The sequence below is a fragment of the Odontesthes bonariensis genome, chromosome 7 (genome assembly GCF_027942865.1).
Source record: "Odontesthes bonariensis isolate fOdoBon6 chromosome 7, fOdoBon6.hap1, whole genome shotgun sequence".
NCBI lineage: Eukaryota > Metazoa > Chordata > Actinopteri > Atheriniformes > Atherinopsidae > Odontesthes > Odontesthes bonariensis.
The window spans coordinates 2620090-2632543 of record NC_134512.1 but is presented as its reverse complement, the minus strand read 5'-3'; positions in this window follow the sequence as shown (position 1 = coordinate 2632543).

Below are 12454 nucleotides of genomic sequence, written 5' to 3'. Positions count from 1 at the left end.
ACAATGTAAAAAAAATTCTTTCCACATCACTGTTGTCAGACTTCATTGTGTACATGTTGTAATTCCAACTCATTTTGCGTTCAAACTGTTTTGCATAAAATCCTCCTAGTTCCCACTGTAATGACAAAGATGACACTTTGTGTTTTTCAGTTTTCTCTTATTTGTAGCTACTTCTGCGCACTGGCTCCTGTACTGTCTGAAACAGTGGAAACTCAATTAATCTGCATCAAGACAGTGTTCAGGCAGTATAAATGTCTTCTATTTCTGTAGTTTTCCTTCACTGTCAAATCTTGATGTCAGAACAGTCCATTGTAAGATCTTAGCCTGAATAAGCACAAAAAAGTAAAGTGTCAGCTTTCTGATCTCACTTTATTAATCTCCCAAGTGTGTGCTTTAATTTCCACGATACCATCTCTGATTCTCCAGGGCGTCTCAACCATCTCCTTATTTTACAACCACAGGGGATCTTATTCTTATCTCTAGGCATGAATCATCTCATATGATGCGGTTGGAGTCTAACAACCAAAAATCCTGTATTGCACATGACTGTGTTAAAATGAAAATATTTACTTCAATTCTTCTGAACTTAATTGAATGATAGGTTTTTAAATGCCTTTTTGTTTGGAATAGCCACAATCAATCATATTGTTACTATTTGTTATGAACCAATATGACACTACATAGCCTAATCAAGATTATTGGGATTTGTCATGGGTGCTACATCAAAATTACACTGTAAAACCTTACAGCCCAATTGGGTTATATGCACTTATTTTATATCTTAAACTCCACTTGATATAATGAGTTTTTAATACAGAACTTAAGTTTGTGTGTTTACAAACTCATAGTTGTAAATTGTCCTGACTGTTCTTAAAGGGGAATTTAGTTTTTTTTAAACCTGGACCTTATTCATCGATAACATACATTGTGTAGTATGAGCAGAGTGGACAAGTACAAGATAGGAACATAGATTGTTCAGAATAATACAGAATATGAATACAGCTCCCCATGAGCTGTCACCTTACCGTGGTGGGGGGGTTTGTGTGCCCCAATGAGTCTGGGAGCACACTTATTGCCCCCCGGCTGTGCCCCTGTACATTGGGGTTCACCCCGGTAGACGAGAGGGTAGCCTCCCTCCGCCTTAGGGTGGGGGGACGGGTCCTGACTGATGTTTGTGCTTATGCACCGAACAGCAGTTCAGAGTACCCACCCTTTTTGGAGTCCCTGGAGGAGGCACTGGAGAGTGCTCCTCCGGTAGACTCCCTCGTCCTGCTGGGGGACTTCAATGCTCACGTGGGCAATGACAGTGAGACCTGGAGGGGCGTGATTGGGAGGAACGGCCCCCCCGATCTGAATCAGAGTGGTGTTTTGTTGTTGGACTTCTGTGCTCGTCACGGACTGTCCATGACGAACACCATGTTCAGGCATAAGGGTGTCCATATGTGCACTTGGCACCAGGACACCCTAGGCCGCAGCTCAATGATCGACTTTGTGGTTGTATCGTCGGACTTGCTGCCGTATGTCGTGGACACTCGGGTGAAGAGAGGGGCGGAGCTGTCAACTGATCACCACCTGGTGGTGAGTTGGCTCCGCTGGTGGGGGAGAAAGCCGGTCAGACCTGGCAGGCCCAAACGTATTGTGAGGGTCTGTTGGGAACGGCTGGCGGAATCCCCTGTAAGGAGGAGTTTCAACTCCCACCTCCGGCAGAGCTTCAACCATGTCCCGGGGGAGGTGGGGGACATTGAGCCCAAATGGGCCATGTTCAATGCCTCCATCGTTGAGGCGGCCGACCGGAGCTGTGGCCGTAAGGTGGTCGGTGCCTGTCGTGGCGGCAATCCCCGAACCCGCTGGTGGACCCCAGTGGTGAGGGAAGCCGTCAAGTTGAAGAAGGAGTCCTATCGGGCCTTTTTGGCCAGTGGGACTCTGGAAGCAGCTGATGGGTACTGACAGGCCAAGCGGAACGCAGCCTCGGCGGTTGCTGAGGCAAAAACTCGGGCTTGGGAGGAGTTCGGGGAGGCCATGGAGAATGATTTCCGGACAGCCTCGAGGAGTTTCTGGTCCACCACCCGGCGGCTCAGTGGGGGAAAGCGGTGCACCGTCAACACCGTGTATGGTGAGGGCGGGGCTCTGCTGACTTCAACTAGGGAGGTCGTGAGTCGGTGGGGGGAATACTTCGAGGGCCTCCTCAATCCTACCGACACGCCTTCCGATGAGGAAGCAAAGTTGGGGAGCTCGGACGTGGGGCCTCCCATTTCTGGGGCTGAGGTTGCCGAGGTGGTCAAAAAACTCCTCGGTGGCAAGGCCCCGGGGGTGGATGAGGTCCGTCCTGAGTTCCTCAAGGCTCTGGATGTTGTGGGGCTGTCTTGGTTGACACGCCTCTGCAGCATCGCGTGGACATCGGGGGCAGTGCCTCTGGACTGGCAGATCGGGGTGGTGGTCCCCCTCTTTAAAAAGGGGGACCGGAGGGTGTGTTCCAACTATAGGGGGATCACACTCCTCAGCCTCCCTGGTAAGGTCTTTTCGGGGGTACTGGAGAGGAGGATCCGCCGGATAGTCGAATCTCGGATTCAGGAGGTGCAGTGTGGTTTTCGTCCTGGCCGTGGAACAGTGGACCAGCTCTATACCCTCGGTAGGATCCTGGAGGGTGCATGGGAGTTCGCCCAACCGGTCTACATTTGTTTTGTGGACTTGGAGAAGGCGTTCGACCGTTTCCCTCGGGGACTCTTGTGGGGGGTGCTCCGGGAGTATGGAGTGCCGGACTCCTTGATATGGGCTGTTCGGTCTCTGTATGACCGGTGTCAGAGTTTGGTCCGCATTGCCGGCAGTAAGTCGGACATGTTTCCTGTGAGGGTTGGACTCTGTCAGGGCTGCCCTTAATTTGCCCTTAATGCCCATAATTTTTATGGACAGAATTTCTAGGCGCAGCCAGGGCGTTGAGGGGGTCCGGTTTGGCGACCTCAGAATCGGGTCTCTGCTTTTGCGGATGATGTGGTTCTCTTGGCGTCGTCGGGCCGTGACCTTCAGCTCTCACTGGAGCGGTTCGCAGCCGAGTGTGAAGCGGCTGGGATGAGAATCAGCACCTCCAAATCTGAGACCATGGTCTTCGGCCGGAAAAGGGTGGAATGCTCTTTCCGGGTCGGGAATGAGTTCCTTCCCCAAGTGGAGGAGTTCAAGTATCTTGGGGTCTTGTTCACGAGTGAGGGACGAATGGAGCAGGAGATTGACAGACGGATCGGTGCGGCGTCTGCAGTGATGCGGGCTCTGCACCGGCCCGTCGTGGTGAAGAAGGAGCTGAGCCAGAAGGCGAAGCTCTCAATTTACCGGTCTATGTTCCTACCCTCACCTATGGTCACGAGCTGTGGGTAGTGACCGAAAGAACGAGATGGCGAATACAAGCGGCCGAAATGAGTTTCCTCCGCAGGGTGTCTGGGCTCTGTCTTAGAGATAGGGTGAGAAGCTCGGTCATCCGGGAGGGGCTCGGAGTAGAACCGCTGCTCCTCCGCATCCAGAGGAGTCAGATGAGGTGGCTCGGGCATCTGGTTAGGATGCCTCCTGGACGCCTCCCCGGTGAGGTGTTCCGGGCCCGTCCCACTGGGAAGAAGCCCCGGGGAAGACCCAGGACACGTTGGAGAGACTATGTTTCTCGGCTGGCCTGGGAACACCTCGGGGTCACCCCAGAAGAGCTGGATTAAGTGGCCGGGGACAGGGACGTCTGGGTCTCTTTGCTCAAGCTGCTGCCCCCGCGGCCCGATCCCCGGAGCAGCGGAAGATAATGGATGGATGGAATACATAATGTGTAAGAACAAAGCCAATTACAACAAAACTTTTTAATTTCATTGCTTATAACCCTGAAATTACTGATATTTAAATTTTTGTTTTTGCCTTTATTGATCCCCAGCACTCAGATATATTGGCACTTAATTATGCCACATATACTGGATAGTGTAGTGGTAAGATTGCCACCTTTCGTGTAGGTGAACTGGGTTCATATCTCCTGCATGAAAGGTACTACCTCCAGTAGGTAGACCCCCTTACCCTACCTGCCTACCTGTAAGTTGCTTTGGATAAAAGCGTCTGCCAAATACATAAACATAAACAACATAGTTCCTTTGAAAGCCATCGTTAGCTATTAGCTAACGTGCTAGCTAAGGGTTAGCATGTTTGCTAGGTATGTCTGAGCTAAGGAGGCTGGGACATGGATGTATTATGTTAACTGGATAACGGACTGCAAAATGGCCGCCGTTGATTTCAATGGAGTTGCTCGCCTGGCGCATACGCTGAAAAAGTTTCTGATTTCCGGGTTTACTTCTGCATTATGCGGCCCAAAAATCACCTCCGAGTTATTGACCTTTGCCTTCTTCTGTTCCCAGCTGTTTACCTCGTTGTTCTCCGGTCTCTGGCTTCCAAAACTAACTATTCAGCATTCTTTGTGGACTCAAAGACAACCAACTTGCATCATCTACCTGCCGTATCCACCTGCCTACATGCCCCACCGCTGACTCAGAGCCACTGCACCACAGCCAGCAATCCTCCCCTCCACACTGGAACCCCTCCTGGACTCGGTAAGAACAAACCAGTACTATTACCTGGATTAATCTCACTCTCGGACCATAACTAATCATCTCCATCTCCTCTCAGAGTCTCCCATTCACCTGGATTCCCCCTCTGGTTCCCCACATAATAATAATAATAATAATAAAAATAAATTTAATTTTAGAAGGCGCCTTTCTGGACACTCAAGGTCACAGTACATAAAGTAGACAAAAACACATTAATATCACAAATAGTAAAAAACAAAAACATAACAATATCACAAATAGACAGAATATGGATTGTTAAGTTGATATTAAACAGAATAAGTTATTTTGAACAGATGGGTTTTTAGTTGAGATTTGAAATGGGGGAGTGAGTCAGTGTTTCTAAGTAGGGGTGGTAGAGAGTTCCAGAGGCTAGGGGCAGAGCGGCTGAATGCTCTGCTCCCCATGGTGGTGAGGCGGGCGGAGGGGACAGACAGGTGTATGGCAGAGGAGGATCTGAGAGAGCGGGAGGGGGTGGGAACATGGAGGAGGTCTGACAGATATGAGGGGGGCGAGATTGTGAAGAGCCTTGAATGTTACCAGGAGAACTTTGTACTGAAAGCGAAACTGAACCGGGAGCCAGTGGAGCTGTTGAAGAATAGGGGTGATGTGGTGGATAGAGGGTTTTTTTGTTATAATGCAGGCAGCTGAATTCTGGACCAGTTGAAGTTTGCGGAGTGATTTTTGAGGGAGGCCAAAAAGGAGAGAGTTGCAATAGTACAGGCGGGAGGTGACGAGGCTGTGGACAAGGATGGCGGCAGTGTGGGGGGTAAGGGAGGGACGGAGGCAGTTGATCCTTCTTAAGTGGAAGTAGGCGGACCGGGTAATGTTATTGATATGGGATTGAAAGGATAGTGTGCTATCGAGGATGACACCCAGACTCTTAACCTATGGGGAGGGCAAGTTGGTTGGGAAGCTGTTGGGTTTTGATAGAGTGGATTTTGTGCCAATGAGGAGAACCTGTTTTACTACTGTTTAATTGAAGGACGTTTTGAGTGAACCAGGCTTTTATTTCAAAGATGCAATCTGTGAGGAAGGTGGGCGGGAGAGAGGATGAAGGTTTAGTGGTGAGGTAGAGCTGGGTGTCATCGGCATAGCAGTGGAAGTGGATGTTGAATTTGCGTAAGATATTGCCAAGGGGAAGGAGGTTGATTATGAAGAGGAGGGGCCCCAGGACAGAGCCCTGGGGCACACCTGAGGTGACGGGGGAGGGGGTGGATTTGAGGGCCTTGAGTTGAGTATGAACTGAGTGTGGCCAGAAAAGTACGATGTAAACCAGTCCAGGGGAGTGTGGGTGATGCCAATGGAAGAAAGCCTGCTGAGGAGGGTGGTGTGACAGATGGTATCAAAAGCTGCACTCAGGTCAAGGAGGATGAGGATGGTGAGTAGTCCAGAGTCAGATGCCATTAGGAGATCATTGGTAATTTTACCAATTAAACCGGACTGGAACTGTTCATACAGATTGTTGGGGGATAGGTGAGAATGGAGCTGGGAGGCAACTGTTTTTTGAAGGATTTTGGAAATGAAGGGTAGATTGGAGATAGGACGGAGGTTGTTAAAGTTGGAGGGGTCAGCACCAGGTTTTTTCGTAATTGGAGAAATGGCAGCAGTTTTGAAAGGTGTAGGAACAGTTCCAATAGTGAGGAAGGTGTGGATGATAGCGGAAATGAGGGGAACCAGAGAGGGGAGGCAGGTTTTGACAAGTTGGGTCGGTAGGGTGTCCAATTGACAGGTGTATGGTTTGGAATTCCGGATGAGCTCTGTGATTTCTGAGAGAGTGGGGAGATGGAAGGAGGAGAATGAGTGTATAGGTGGGGGAAGGTCAGCTGAGGTGCTGAGGTGAGGCATTGATCCAAGGTTCTGATGGATGTTCTTGATCTTTCCTGAGAAAAATGACATGATGGCATTGCAGAAGGAGGTTGTGTAGAGGTGAGGGGGGAGAGAGTCCTGGGGTTTGATGGTATTGTTGAGTAAATAGAAAAATGACTTAGAGTTACCTTGATTGGCAGTGATTAAGCTGGAGTAGTAGTGAGTTTTGGTGCTGGCAATGGAGTCCTTATAGTGTAGGATGTGTTTATTGTACATTTCTTTGTGTATAGTGAGACCAGTTTTTCTATAGAGTTGTTCAAGTTGTCGTCCTTTGGCTTTCATGAGTCGGAGATCGGGGTTGAACCAGGGGGCGGAGACGGTGAAGGAGACAGCTCTTTTTTTTAGTGGAGCCAGGGAATCAAAAATTTTATGGAGACCAGTGTTGTAATGAGAGACCAGGTCATCGGGGGTGGACAGATTATTAATGTCAAGGAGGCAGGAAGAGTGGATACTTGAAGTGAGAGTGGAGGGATTAATATTCTTTTTGTTCCGGAAAGAAATGAGACGTGGTGTTTTTAAGATGGAGAGAGTGAGTTTCACTGCAAATGAGAGGAGAAAATGGTCAGTTATGGGGAGTTCATCAGCTGTTATGTTGAGAGGGGTGACGCCAGAGCAGCAGATTAAATCTAGAGTGTGTCCTTTGGAGTGTGTGGGAATAGTGGTATGTTGCTGACATCCAAAACTCTCTAGGCAGGAGGTGAAGTCTTTGGTGAGAGGCAGATTGGTATTGTCCATGTGGATATTGAAATCACCAAGCAGTATTATGTTTGGTGAGAGAGAGGATAGATGGGTGAGAAAATCAGCAAAGTCAGTTAAAAAGTCACTATTCGGTTTTGGGGGACGGTAGACAGCAGCAATGATGGTTGGAGTGGGACCAGATAGCTCACAGACAAAAGACTCAAACGTGCTAGAGACAGGCACAGATACCGGTGAGACTTTCCACTTCTCGCGGTGAATTATCGCGAGACCTCCCCCGCGACCAGAGCCACGGGGTTAACAGATGTAAACAAACTCATCAGGAGTGGATTCATTCAGCTGAGAGTAGTCTTGGGGCTGTTGCCAGGTCTCGGTTAAGCAAAGAAAGTCTAGCTTACGGTTGGTGATGAGGTCCTGGATGAGATATCCCTTGCCTGTCAGTGAGCGGATGTTGAGCAGAGCAAAGTTGAGTGAGGTGTTGTCGCAGCTGATGGTGGTGCTAGCCGACCGAACCAGGCGGGCTAACACGCTGTGGTCGACAGCCCGGCTGGTGGAGCATGGAGGGCGACGAGTCCGCCGTCGAGAGCTGGACCAGATGGATTTTATTGTTGTTGAGCTGTTATGGTGGAAATTCCGGCGGGACCCTCGGTGGATGTATCTCCGGCGAGGCTGGAAGATGATGTCCGGGTGAAGGTGGAGTGCCTCTGGCGCAGGTCCAGGCGAGCAATAGCGGAGCCTGAGCAAGTCTGCGGCTGAGTACTGCAGCAAAGCCGCCACTTGCAGGTGAATGGGCAGTAGAAGGAGCCAGACGCAGACAAGTAAGATGTATGTCCTACCGGTCCACATTGTTGACGAGGACTCGGACAGCATAGACGGCCGGCGGGCAGCGGCAACAAGGCAGCGGGTACCGGCGAGCAGCGGCAGCAAGTTGTGCCAGCGTTCACTCGTCCGCCATTTTTGCAGCACAGGTGAGCACAGGTCAGTAATATCACCTTCATATTAATAAACTTTGTCTTTCACTCAAGTTCCTTGTGTCTGCTTCTGATCTTGGGTCCTTCTGTGAGTCAGCTAGGCAACTAGCTGTGACAGTTTCATTCCCATGTCTCTGCCACTAGTGTTCTTCCATGTTCTCTGTGTTTCTTTTTAGCTAATGTTCAATTTTTTTAAATTGAAACTTTATGGATTATCTGCCAGCTCCAGTCTCACCTTTGTCTACAATTTGGTCCACTATCTCCACCATTCGTGACAAAGTGTGGCATAAACTCAGGACGAAGGCCCCAGATACTGGACTAAGAATTCCAAGATGGTGCCAGTGTGTTTGGCGGGCCGTCGGTCTTTCACCGTTGTGTTTGTGTTTCTTTTGTTTTTATGTTTTGTAATTGTAATAACGTGCCACTTAGTCAACTTCACAGGCTCCACTTTATTGAACACTCGCTGCATGGATCACTCATTACATACTAGTAGCATACCTGCTATCTATTTATACTTGACCCCGAGGACCCCTGGTGGCCTAATCTAACTGCCTGAATGAACACAGTAACACATTCACATTACAACAGTAATGTGCATTAAGTCTGCTCGAGTATGATCGCCAATCTCTCCTGGATATTCAATTTCAAGTCAAAAGTCTCGGTGTGGTTGACTATGGTGGGCATAAAACTTTGCCCACACATCTATTGAGAGTCCCAACTCATTTTTTCCGGCCACTGGCTTTACCCTCTTGGCGAAAACGCTGCCGTCACCGCGGTAAGCGCGGTGGGTGGCTGGTGAAACTTAAAATTTGCCTGGCACGATCCACTTCCATTTCCCTGGTAAGAAATGGATTATCGCTTTCCTCTGTGCCACGGCGTCTTCTGGATCCCATCGACCCCTGTTTGATGTTTGTCTCCGGCATGGATGCGTGCCCTCGGTCACGCCTCCCTCGCTTCTCTGGGCTCCGTCAGCTCCGTCAGCGCAGAGCTAACCCGCAGAGTTTGAGGACGCTACCTCGGGTTCCTCGGTCTGCCGAACCGCAGGCCGCGGCTCCCGCCAGGAAACAAAACTTTCATCCTGAGAGACTTCATCACTTCCAGGAGCCTGGATTTCCTGTGTATAATGGAGACCTGGATTGAGGATGGTGATTCCAGCGTTTTTGTGGAACCTTTACCGCCTGGGTGTTCCTATTTAAGCTCCCCTCGGACATCCAGACGCGGAGGAGGAATGGCGGTTGTTTACAAGAAGCATTTTAAATGTAAGCCACGCACTGCACCACTTTCACCGTCAAGTTTCGAGGGGACTTTATTTGAGCTAAACCGTTCTGGTGCTGTGCCGTTGTCTACCGTCCTCCGAAATATAACAAGGACTTTTTGAGTGACTTTTCTGATTTCTTGTCAGGAATAATGATCAATTATGATCGTGTCCTTATACTTGGGGACTTTAATATTCATGTATGTTGTCCTGTGAAGCCACTGGTGAAGGACTTTTTTAGCCTCAATAGCCGCATTCGGACAGAGCAGTTCTAAGAACGGCGTTCTTAGAACGGTCCAACGCGAATTCGGTTCTTATAACTGTCCTTCCCCAGGGGAACTGTTTCAGTCTGCATTCTCACATGAATCGGGACCCTGATAGAGACTGATGCGACGCAACCGTCTGCGACAGCGACGTGTTACTTTAGCGCCACATTCAACAACAAAACAAAACAAAACCCGGTAAAAGTAAGCAGAGAAGAAAACACCCCCAAGAAGCTAAGATGGAGAGCGGGGAGGCCACCGTGTTCATGGTCTGCATGATGGTGATATTAATCATGGACGATCACATCGGGCGTCTAACATGGAGGCTGGAAGAGCTCACAGAGAGAGTCAGGAGACGAAGGATGGAGCGTAGGCCATACTTCTTGGTTTCATGAAGGAAGGCGAGCAGAGCGCCGCAGACAAAGGAGACCACGTGGAGGTTTAACTTATTAAACAAGTGCAGGTTGTGTCCGAGTCGTATGAGGAAACATTTCAGCCTGACAGCATGACAAGGGGCGGAGCTACCGACCACCAATCACCTCTGTCAGATGTGTTCCTATAGAACCCAGAACAGACCCAGCTAAGGAGAAGGAGCTGAAATGGTTATAGGAACTGAGGGCCGTGGTCCCGAGTTCCTGTATGTCCGAATGAGGGAAAAAACGGCCCCGTTCCTGAAAGGGTTATAGGAACTGCAAAAGGTTCCTACAGTGGAAATGCGGCTATTGACTCTTTTAACCTGGTGCAGTGGGTGACTGGCCCCACACACGAACATGGACACACATTGGACCTTGTCCTCTCTCATGGCTTGTCTGTGACTGATCTTGGAAAAGGTGAAAATATTATCTCTGATCATATGCCTGTTTTATTTAATGTTGTTCTATCTTGTGCCACAATTAAACCTTGCGCTCCTGCTTGTCACCGTCGAGTTTTTAACCCTTTTACTGCTAGTCAGTTTTCTGTTTCTTTTGAGCAGCTCAGTGTTCCCTTTGACTCGGATACAGAGCAATTATGTTCCTGGTTGGACGTAAACTGCAAGGTTATTCTGGATACTGTGGCCCCTATGAAAATCATGCAGCCTAAGGCCAAAGCTGAGCCATGGTTTAATGATAAAACTCGTGCTGTCAGACGGGAATGCCGCAGAGCTGAACGGAGATGGAAAAAGGATAAATTGCAGGTTTCATTCCAGATCCTCAAAAGCTGCTGGCATCATTATCAAAGCACAGTTAAAGACACTAAAAGGGAATATCTGTCCAACATTATTGTGTCCCATCAAAATAACTCTCGTGTGCTGTTTAAATTGATAGACTCTGTTCTTAATGCCCCACAACCTGTCTACCTGGAAGCTTCTTCTGAAACAAGTAATGATTTTATTCACTTTTTCATAGATAAGGTTGTTGCGGCAAGAGTAGGGATGGGAATTGATAAGATTTTTATGATTCCAATTCCATTTTCGATTCTGCTTAACGATTCGGTTCTTTATCGGTTCCCTTATCGATTCTCATTTGGAGAAAAAGGACAACAAACCAGTCGATTAGCATCAACTTTGTTGAGTTTAGAAGTAACACGAGTCATGACCTTACAAACCCAACAACGGTGAGGTCCACATTGGTCTATCATGGCCTGGGTAATTTAACTCTTCCTGCTCTGGTGAAAGGAGAAGCTGGAGGTAGAGGTGAACTGGGGGTAGTACCACCAGCCTCTGGCTCTGAGCCAGTCAGGCTCTGTCTCTAATGATTTCATCTAAATGTAATGCCTGAGAAGGCATTCATTTAACCTTAACCGTTACTAACAGCAGGTTTTACAATGAGGCAAATGGCGCTAACATGACAGGCAGTGTTTGTTAGTTAGTTAGTTACCTGCAGTGTTAGCCAAGGACATCCTAACGTTGCTAACGTTGCTAACGTTGCTGCTGCTGCTGGGTTCAGATTCACCAACGTTAGTTCAGAGCGGATCGAAAACGCGACATTCATTCATAGTTATTGCATGTTGGTAGTATTTCCTCCCTTTGGTGAAATATTCACTTTGCAAGTTGCCCTGTTGTCGTCTTTTTTAGGGATGTGTAATCAAACTTTCGAGCGTTTGTACCGCTTGGGCGCCATGTTTACTGTTGACTGCTGGCTGCACTGGACTCGCCACGCAACGTTGCGTGGTGACGTCATTCGCGCCCACTGGAATCGATAAGGGAATCGTTTGCAAAATTGCCAAACGATTCCAATGAATTGAAACACTGGGAACCGGTTCTCAACAAGAACCGGTTTTCGATTCCCATCCCTAGGCAAGAGCCCTCATTTCTCCACCTGCTTGTGACCCTTCTAGTTTGGTCCCCTGTCCAGCTGTGTTTAATCAATTTGAACAAGTGAATCTGACCTTTCTAAAGGATATTGTTGAACATATTAAGCCATCGGGTTCTCCTTGTGATCCTGCTCCCCCCAGTTCTTTAAGGAGGCTTTCCCCAACATAGGGCAGGTCATCCTTGCTATTGTAAACAGCAGCTTGATGTCAGGTGTTGTCCCTGTAAGTTTTAAGCATGCTGTGGTACAGCCTCTACTGAAGAAGCCTGGCCTTGATCAGACTCTTTTAGCTAATTTTAGGCCTATCTCTAAGTTGCCTTTTATCTCAAAAGTTTTAGAGAAAATTGTTCTTTCTCAGGTCATGCCCTTTTTAGATGAACACAACATTATGTAGTCAGGTTATAAAACTCAGCACAGCACAGATTCTGCTTTGGTGAGAGTTTTAATGACATATTCAGGGCAAATGACTGAATATGTTGTTCTTGTTCTGCTCGACCTAACCGCTGCTTTCGATACAGTGGACCACAATATT